Source organism: Gavialis gangeticus, unplaced genomic scaffold (assembly GCF_001723915.1).
Source record: "Gavialis gangeticus isolate Ggan-Ray unplaced genomic scaffold, GavGan_comp1, whole genome shotgun sequence".
Classification (NCBI taxonomy): Eukaryota; Metazoa; Chordata; order Crocodylia; family Gavialidae; genus Gavialis; species Gavialis gangeticus.
In genome coordinates this window covers 50,833,849-50,842,370 of record NW_017729031.1, presented here as the reverse complement: position 1 = coordinate 50,842,370, position 8,522 = coordinate 50,833,849, and the positions used below count along the sequence as shown (strand labels likewise).

At 37.9% G+C, this 8,522-nt stretch overlaps 1 protein-coding gene and 1 long non-coding RNA gene across 3 annotated transcripts in view; one reads left to right on the top strand and one right to left on the bottom strand.

Moving 5' to 3' along the window:
• The window catches only part of B3GALT1 (beta-1,3-galactosyltransferase 1), a 288,164-nt gene that overhangs the window by 90,377 nt on the left and 189,265 nt on the right, over positions 1–8,522 (bottom strand). The window lies entirely within an intron of this gene.
• The window catches only part of LOC109301526, a 130,129-nt gene continuing 129,693 nt past the window's right edge, over positions 8,087–8,522 (top strand). Inside the window, exon 1 of the long non-coding RNA XR_002098551.1 lies at positions 8,087–8,170. This is a non-coding gene — a long non-coding RNA (uncharacterized LOC109301526). The remainder of the gene's footprint in view (positions 8,171–8,522) is intronic.

Here is an 8,522-nt window from a genome sequence, read left to right as displayed (position 1 = left end):
CCTGCAAAGATTGAATCAATTCAGGCTCAGGCTTTTTTACTGTCTGTCTCTAGCCTAATTGGTTGGACCCAATGTCCAGTGTAGTGAATAAAAAATTGTTGATTGAATTCAGTAACCTTTGGATCAGTACCTAATATCACACTTGTTTAAACATATGACTCCATGACTGATATTTCCATTCAGGTTTAGGCTCATGGAAATAATCTCCTCAAAACTGACTTTATAACTGGGTTAGGTAAATCTGAGACAGAAAAGATTCATTAATCCATTCTGCTGTCCAGTAACTGTTTCTTACAGTATATTTTCCACTGTACTTTAAATATCAAGAGTGTATTTCAGATTGCTGGTACAAGGATGGTAGTAGGGATTGATCTATTCCAAATGTGTTTGATGCTAGGAAGGGGATATAATATTTTCACACACTCCCATGGGAGTTTTCCCACTTTGAAGAAGATTAGAAGATGATTCACTTTGGAGTACCATTGTCACAAACCAATAGTTTATATATTTATTTGAACCAAAAGGCAACTGTTTAACTAGAACCTGTTCAATTTCTCACATAGCTTCCTTTTTATCAGAAGAGTTTTTGGTTCTTTTAAACTGGCAAAATTGGACGGGTCAAGTAAATAATAGTGATGTCCAGAAAACTTAGTATTTATCAGTGTCAGAAAAGACATTTATTTAAGCACCAGCAAAATTCCCCTATCTCAACTTGTATTATTCTTCTTGACATAAAGTACCTTGAGAAAGTTCCTAATATAGGAGGAAAATATAGTACTGAAGAAGCCATTTGTTGCCTTCAGGCTGTATAAGAAGTTTAAGCCCTAAAGATTTAACTTATGTTTATGAAGGATAAACAAAAGAATGTCCATTATAAAAATATGTCCATTATAGTCTGATAAATGTCTTTTTTATTTCCAGTTATGTTATACTCCACATAATGAACAGCTAATGACAGCAATTATATTAGAGTATTTGGCTTTTTTAGGATGGCATCATAAAGGAAAATTTGAGTGCCTCATACATTAGCAATTCTGACTGTGGCTTTAATTAAAAAGTGAAACTAAAAATAGGAACAATGTGGAAAAGACACACGTTACATATGTCTATGAAATGCTACACTAGAGACTGTAGCAAAATTATGGCTCTGATCCAAAATATATTGAAGTCAGTGTTTTGTTCACCTTGGAAGAACTTGGAAATGGTGACGTACAGAGATGAAGATGGCGAATATACCATCTCTGTGTCTCTTGTCAATTCCTCGTTTAAACAAATGGGCTATTAGAGCACTAAGGATATGGGAATAGCTGTTCAAGGGCATATGTATATATTTTTTCATTCTTACAGCGAAGCACCCACCACCCACTCATTCCTGTGTCACATGTGCCAAATCCCAGAATTAAGGCAATGTAGCCATATCAACATCAATGTGATGATGAGAGTGTGTCTGAGATATGTAGCCCAGTTACTCAGGCTGTGATCTGGATGTGGGATATGCTTACAAAAAGAAGACAAAGCACAAGTGACATAGGAAAGTACCCCAAGAAGATGCTTTCAGGTTTCTTACAAGGTCTCAAAACATGATTAAAAAACAACAACAATGGGTCTGTTCTATTGGGTGCATTATTTAATATCATGTGTGATTTAAAAATACTTTTCTGAACTAATCTCTTGTCCTTCCTTTGTCCTTTAGCTTTATTTTTATCTGTTCCCTCTTATGCACGCTACACTTTAGATTCTCCTCTCATTTCTGCTCCCCTGACAGTTTCTTTTTTGAAAAGAACTCTGGGTTTCCAAAAGTGCCTACTAGGACTTCGTGATACACTTTTCTGACCTCATTTTCTGTCTTTCCTGATGCCACTGTTTGATTTTATGTTGATGTAATGAGTTGTCACTGGGAAATAAACCATGGAACCTCTGAATCTAAAAACATGAGACTTTATAATGTGGAATAAGTGGCCAGGCTCATTAGACTAGAGTCAGAAACAGACATATAACCTGACTCTGTTCTGGTGATTCTTAATTCCTCTCTAATTATTAGCTGTATAAATCATCTTGTAAGTCAACTTCTGCTACCAAATTATTGACTTTTCTTTTATCTCATCCAGAGTGACATTTTATATCTGGAGACCTTGAGTTCAATCCCTGCAGTGACCAGTTCTGGAGAATTATCAGTACTAAACAATAAAAAAGCATTTCAATGTTTGTCTTCTTATAGGCCTCTTCTACATGTTACAAATATTGCACAATTAACTTGAGAGCAGCTACACATGCAAATTGCTCATCACCCAATAAAGAGCTCCAACCCAATAAAGTCTGACCTCAAAAATATGTACTAACCTTATAGCTGGTTGCTATCAAGCTTTAATTTGTGTGTTTAGCATGGTGTTCCCTGTGGGAGAGCTTCCTCAGCAGACAGGGCTCCCAAACACAGGGATACAACCCCTGAGTCCTGAGGATTGCCCAATCCAGTCCCAAATATTTAATCTCTTAGTTCTTTGGGTATTTACAATGCTCCTGAGATGTAAACAGGATCTTGAGATTCTGTCTGTGCAATCTGAATTGTAACTGTCTGTTGGAATCTGCTGGCCACTCCTGGCAACTTGGCTAACGCTTCTGGGCCTGGAATGATGGTTTGATTTTTCTTTGTGTTTTGCTGAACTGCTGGTCTCATTGTATATGTGTAATTGTGCAGTTTGAGGTGTCTGGCTTGTGCAGATACAGTAAGATACACCGTTTCATATACACAAATTCTAAAGTTAGGCCCCTCATTACATCCTTCTACCACTTAAGGAATGAAATGAGTTATTCTGTAATTCCATAAACCTGCATCTGAAGACTTTAACATTCTGAAGTTTGTATTTTTAAGATATAGTTTATGTGCCGCATTAAATATTCAGTGAAATGATCATTTAGATTGACAGCCATGAACAAAATGAGAAGGGACTTGTCAATGCAGCTGTTGGTTAATTAATGTTTAAGTAACTCATGAACTACATCATTATAGTTTTTAATGTCATTTGACCTATGCTTGATAAAAGCGTAGGCGCTAGATTATTTTTTGAGCCAGACTCTGGTGTCTGAAATATTACTTACTCCAAAAAACTGACAGTATACATACCAGAGAGTGACTTACTTCCTTGAGGCAAGACTCAGAAATGGGAGTTAATCCCAGTGGGATTAAGCAGCTTTTAACCAATACCTCTATCATGGATCACTATTCTTCCCCCAACAGAACCCTTCCCAAACATACACAAATACACTCTAGCTTCACATATTCTGACTGAGCTTGTCTTGTAGCCAAATGGGCAATTTAATTCTTTAAAATTCAAATGCCTTTCCCTAAACACTAGCTATGCATATGAAAGAGTGATGCATGCTGCACTCAGACAAGTGACAGCTTCATTTCATTGGCACTCCCTCTCTTTAGTGGTCAGAGGAGACCCAAGGCAGCATAATACTTTCAGCTAGTGAATTAAGCTGGCCTGGGCCAATGTTTTATTGATATACAGTTAAGATTTCTTTATCCTACCATTTTCATTTCCACTTGTCTACTGAAGAGAAACTGGAATTTATTGCCATTCATGTGTTTTCGGCCAGATTACTTGCCCATGCTGGAGAAGGTACATGATTGTATAGCTTTGGAGCAACACCAGAAAGCTGTGATAAAAGCATTCCCAAAGACACAAAGGGTACAGCACTATCTGCTGCAAACCTTTGCAGCTTCTCTGCAGGTGCTGACTAGTGTAGGATGAGAAAGGGAGGAGTAGGGCAATATCTCTTGATTCCTTTCTCAGCTGGATACCTTGTGATGTTTAACACTCTAGGATTGCTGAGGCAGGAGAACTTTTGAGTGGTCAACAACTGCTAGAGTATGCCAGAAGCTGAGGGGAAGTTTCTCATTCCCTTTGTTCCTTTCCCTCTTTATCTATTCAGGTTGCCATTGTTCAGGATTTTTCCTATTCAAAGATTTAATTTGGCCTTCTTGACGGGGGTAAGATGTTAAATCCAGATCCAAACTTGCTTAAAGGTCAGGTCTGGACCTCTGGTTCTAGTCCAACCCTGCTTTATTGAAACAAGTTGGAAGCCCCAAGGGTGTCCCACCTACGATTGCTGTGTTCACACATTGCTGATGTACTGGATAACTCTTAAAATGTCATGATCATTTGCATAGCTGCAGCTAGGCAGGGCTTGAATGACAATATTACTGAAGTTATATCTAGCCCATGCTGAAGTTTAATTTCTCTTGGCACCAGTGCTAACCTAGAAGCATAAGGCCTGCTGTAACAGATCAAGTCTTTTGTTTGTCACGTCCTGTGTCCTGCTTCTAGCAGTGGTTAGTACCTGGGCACCACTCAACAATTAGGAGGAGACTGTTGGAACTGGATATAAAAGTTGCTCCTGTGACTAATAGGCAGGATGGAGAATGCCCCTTATTTGTTATACAATCATCCTCCTATTTGAGAGACTGAATGACTTGTTTCAGTGGAATTATGAAGTTTTTATTAAATAGAACATTCTCCTTTTGACATTCCTTTTCAGGTCGTGATACTCTAATTCAATTAATGATCCCACTTAGAGCTGGTCATAAAATCTGATGCAAGCATTCTATTGAAAATCAGCCCTTTTTCTGTCTATAAATGGCCTTTTGTTAACAAATGTATTTGCTGTTCATAATTTGTATACTTCTTTCGAACAATCATCAGCCTATGAAAAGCTTGTGAAGTGTCCATCCAGGATATTCTTTATATCCCATCTGCTACTTGAGTTGGATATTGGGTATTGTTTCTGTTCCAGCATGAATATTTGTTTCATGAAACAGTCACACTTGAACATGAACAAATGTGACCATTTGTATGCGAACAAACACATTTGTACAAATACAGTATTTTCATGTAACATTCAACAAATAAAGCCTTTGCTTTATACAAATGCTGAAGAACAGCAAATAAAAGATGAGTATTTTGTTCAGGTATATATTCACAGGTTCTTTCTGTGGAATTCTTTCAGCAACATTATACACAGCAACAATATAAAACAGAGTTGTCTCATACCCGAAATGTACACTACCCCAAATATTTTGAAGTGGTTTTTTTATTCATAGAAGGCTTTTTCTGAATGTAGGAGTCACAGAAAAAGTCCTTTTTAAAATGGACTCCTATGTTACAGGAAGAAAATGTTTCTTTATTAATTGTCAAGCTAAATAAAATAATTGGAAGATATATTAGCCTACAAAGGAACAACATGTCATGTCACCATGTATTTATTTTCACTATGTTGGAGCATTGGTGCAACAATTACAGTTTTGCACCTTTCTTTTTAGGAATTTTAAAGTTACATTAAAAAACTTGGAGGAACACTATTGCTCATATAAAAAGCATAAACAATTAACAATTTGTTATCCAACGTACCGTGTGCTTTATGTATATCTTGCTATGCATAACTTAGGTTACATAGAACCAAGCCTTAAAGAGAAAAAGTTAATTAAATATAGTATAACCTGGGCCACTCATGTATCTGGGTGGCTCACAATATTCTTAACTTGTAGTCAGTTGAAAAAAGGATGAGCTGCACAGGTAATTACTATACCTTTTACTTCAAAGGGTGCTGCATTTTCACCCAGCTGGATCACAGCAGCAGTCCCAGGAAAATGACTGGAGAAGCACTGCTGTTTGAAATAAAAGCCACAGCAAACAGAGGGGGCAGCTCTATTTCCACACAGCTGTTTGCTATGACCTTATATGATCTGCAGCTGGTTTTGCAAATGCTTATTGAGGACTATGTGATCTAACCCCCACCCCAAATATCCAGGTTTTATTGTACACATGAAGAGTCAAAAATTTAAACATCTTATACAAATTTTCAAGGCTAAAGGGTCTATCATTAGTATTTATTATAGTGACTAGAACTTGGCAGTAGTAGAAAGATTTGCTTGCATGTTTGCCAATTTTTATAGTGATTGGATTCAGCATTTACTCTGTGGTATCTTATTTTCCTTTTAATGTTTCTTGTGAATAGATTTCTTTGGCATAAATGTTAGAAAATAGTTGTTTTTTCAAGCAAAGCCTTTGTTTCACATGAAAATAAAAATATTTTCTGGCAAAATATTTGTGCCAGAAATGTTCACACTCTATTTGAATAGCTTCAGTCATTTAGTTACCTGAAGTGTATGATATTTTCTGCTGTGTAACCAAGAGAGAATTGTAGGTAATAAATTCTCAAAGACAGATAAAGCAAGCATAAAAAAAAAATCAGGGTGGCTGCTGTCATTTTGAATTTTTTTTCTCTTATTTTTCATTGATTTCTGGTGTCTTTTCACCATCTCTAGTTCAGAAATTGAAAATCCAAATGACTGCATTACAGGTACCTAAGTTAGGACCTGGATATGAAGGAACACAATGAACCAATGATGCAGTGGTAGACTATGGCTCAACTCCTTTAAATTCAGCAACAGTGCTTTTATACCTCAAGTGAAGATCTAGTCCTATACTTCCCTGATTTGTTGGTACAACTGTCATTGTATCATTCTAGGTTAGTGGTGCTCAACTTTTTGGCCCCATGAGCCAGATGCGCCCATCTGCAGGCTGGTCAGACCCATCCCACTGTCCAGTCCTGAATTCTGGGATTGGGCCCCAAGGCTCTGTGACAATTTAGCTAAATTGGGCATATTCCTAAATTGTGCATACAAAAAGAAGTCCATACAGAAACTAAATATTGTCTACATTTCACACAATCTCTTTGTTTCTTTCCTTTTCCAAGAAAATTCTATTACTAAATCCTGCTCTTCCGATGTAAAAAGTTATCAACTGAACCATAACATTGGTAATGTATAGTAGAAGAGAATTTGAATCTGTAAGTTGAGTGTCATTAATGCAAGGAAAAGTGTTGTGTTACTTCAGAAAATGGGCTGTTTAAAGAAAAAAAATGTTTTCAGGTCCCAAATTCTTTAGTATGAAATATTAGAATTTAGTTGGGGTGGGAACTCAAATTCATTTTCATCAGGGAAATGTCTGTTGGCTAACCACATTGGTTAAAATTCTTTTTTCCCCCATATTCCCTGCCATATCTGTCACAAGGGCACCATAATCATGATCTAGATGCTTGTAGATTACTTAAACTTATGGCCTCTGGTTCAAACCTGGCCTGCAGAGCAGTGTTGCCTGGCCAATAGGGCTCCAAAAAGAGCTGGGAATTCAGGGGTGGGATGAGCAGAAGTAGGTCCTGCTGCCAAAATCTGTGGTATGGAACCTTTTCAGGGGTGTGTTGGCAGTGGGAGGCAAGTAATAGATACATTAACCCCCTCATGGCTGCCACAGCTGCTTGTCCTGCCACTGCACCCAGATCCAGCCTGCTAGGAGGCCTATTGTCCAAAAACAACCTAGGGAGGCCAGGTGAGCTTGACACCCCTGCTGTAAGCTGGTTTTTAGTCCTGTTTGCAACCTCATTCATTTCAACAGGGGTCTGTGCAGACCTCAGGGTTGTAGTTTTGGGCATAAGTTTTAAGAGCAGCGTTACTGGAACTACATCAGTGATTTTAACCAGGGTGCCTTGAGATCCTTTCAAGTGTGTTGATGGGTGCTCCACAACGTTAGTGCTGTTAGGGTTGCAAACATGATTCACAAGATAAACCCAGACATTTCAAATATAAATCCATAGTTCTGGTTCTTCTCCGTTCTTTGCAACAGAAACACAATTCTGTTGTTTTCCTCTAGTCAAACAAGTGTCAATTTACATCTTCACTGACTGGCTTTCTTGCATGCATACCAGCCTCTGGCTTCTTTTACTATTCATTCCATTCAGGAATGGAATCAAACCTACTGCAGATGCTTCAGCCTGATGAAAGGTATTTGTACCTGAAAGTTTGCAAATCAGAATTTTTTCAATTATGTTAGTTGGTCTAATAAAAGAGATCAGCTTGACCCAAAGAACCTTGTTGGCCTATGTCCTTAGACCAATATGACTACAACCTATACCCCTGAATGCTAAAAAGCTGGCATTTTCTGAGGGGTGCCTCAAGTCTAAATTGGTTTAGAACCACTGTGCTACATTTTAAAGCTTGTTTTCTTTTACAGATCTGATGAGTATCAACACACTTTTCTCTTCCTTCTTGGACCTGGCTGCTGACCTTAAGTGATCAGTGATTTTCAAGACAGTTGACCTGAGAGGGAAGGTAGGAAATTAATATTTTTACATTACATAGTGGTAGTGCGATTGGATTCAATTAAATGTATTCCAGTTATCATCCCTAATCTAATTCTTGGCTGTGATTTCGTATTACTCTTCCAAAAGATTCTTAATATTACTTTAGGCTAACAAATCTAGATATCGTAGATTAGTTTATCTATTATGAACTTGTGTCGCTTACCTGGATAAGGTAAAAAAACCCGTATATAGTAAGTTAATCAGCCTGTCATTAGTTACATAGTGTCACGGGGTGGGGTGCAGGGATAGCCGTGATCCCCCTGGCACCCCTACCGTGCCAAGTCTGGGTCCTGAATGCACCCTGTCTCACCCGCCACATG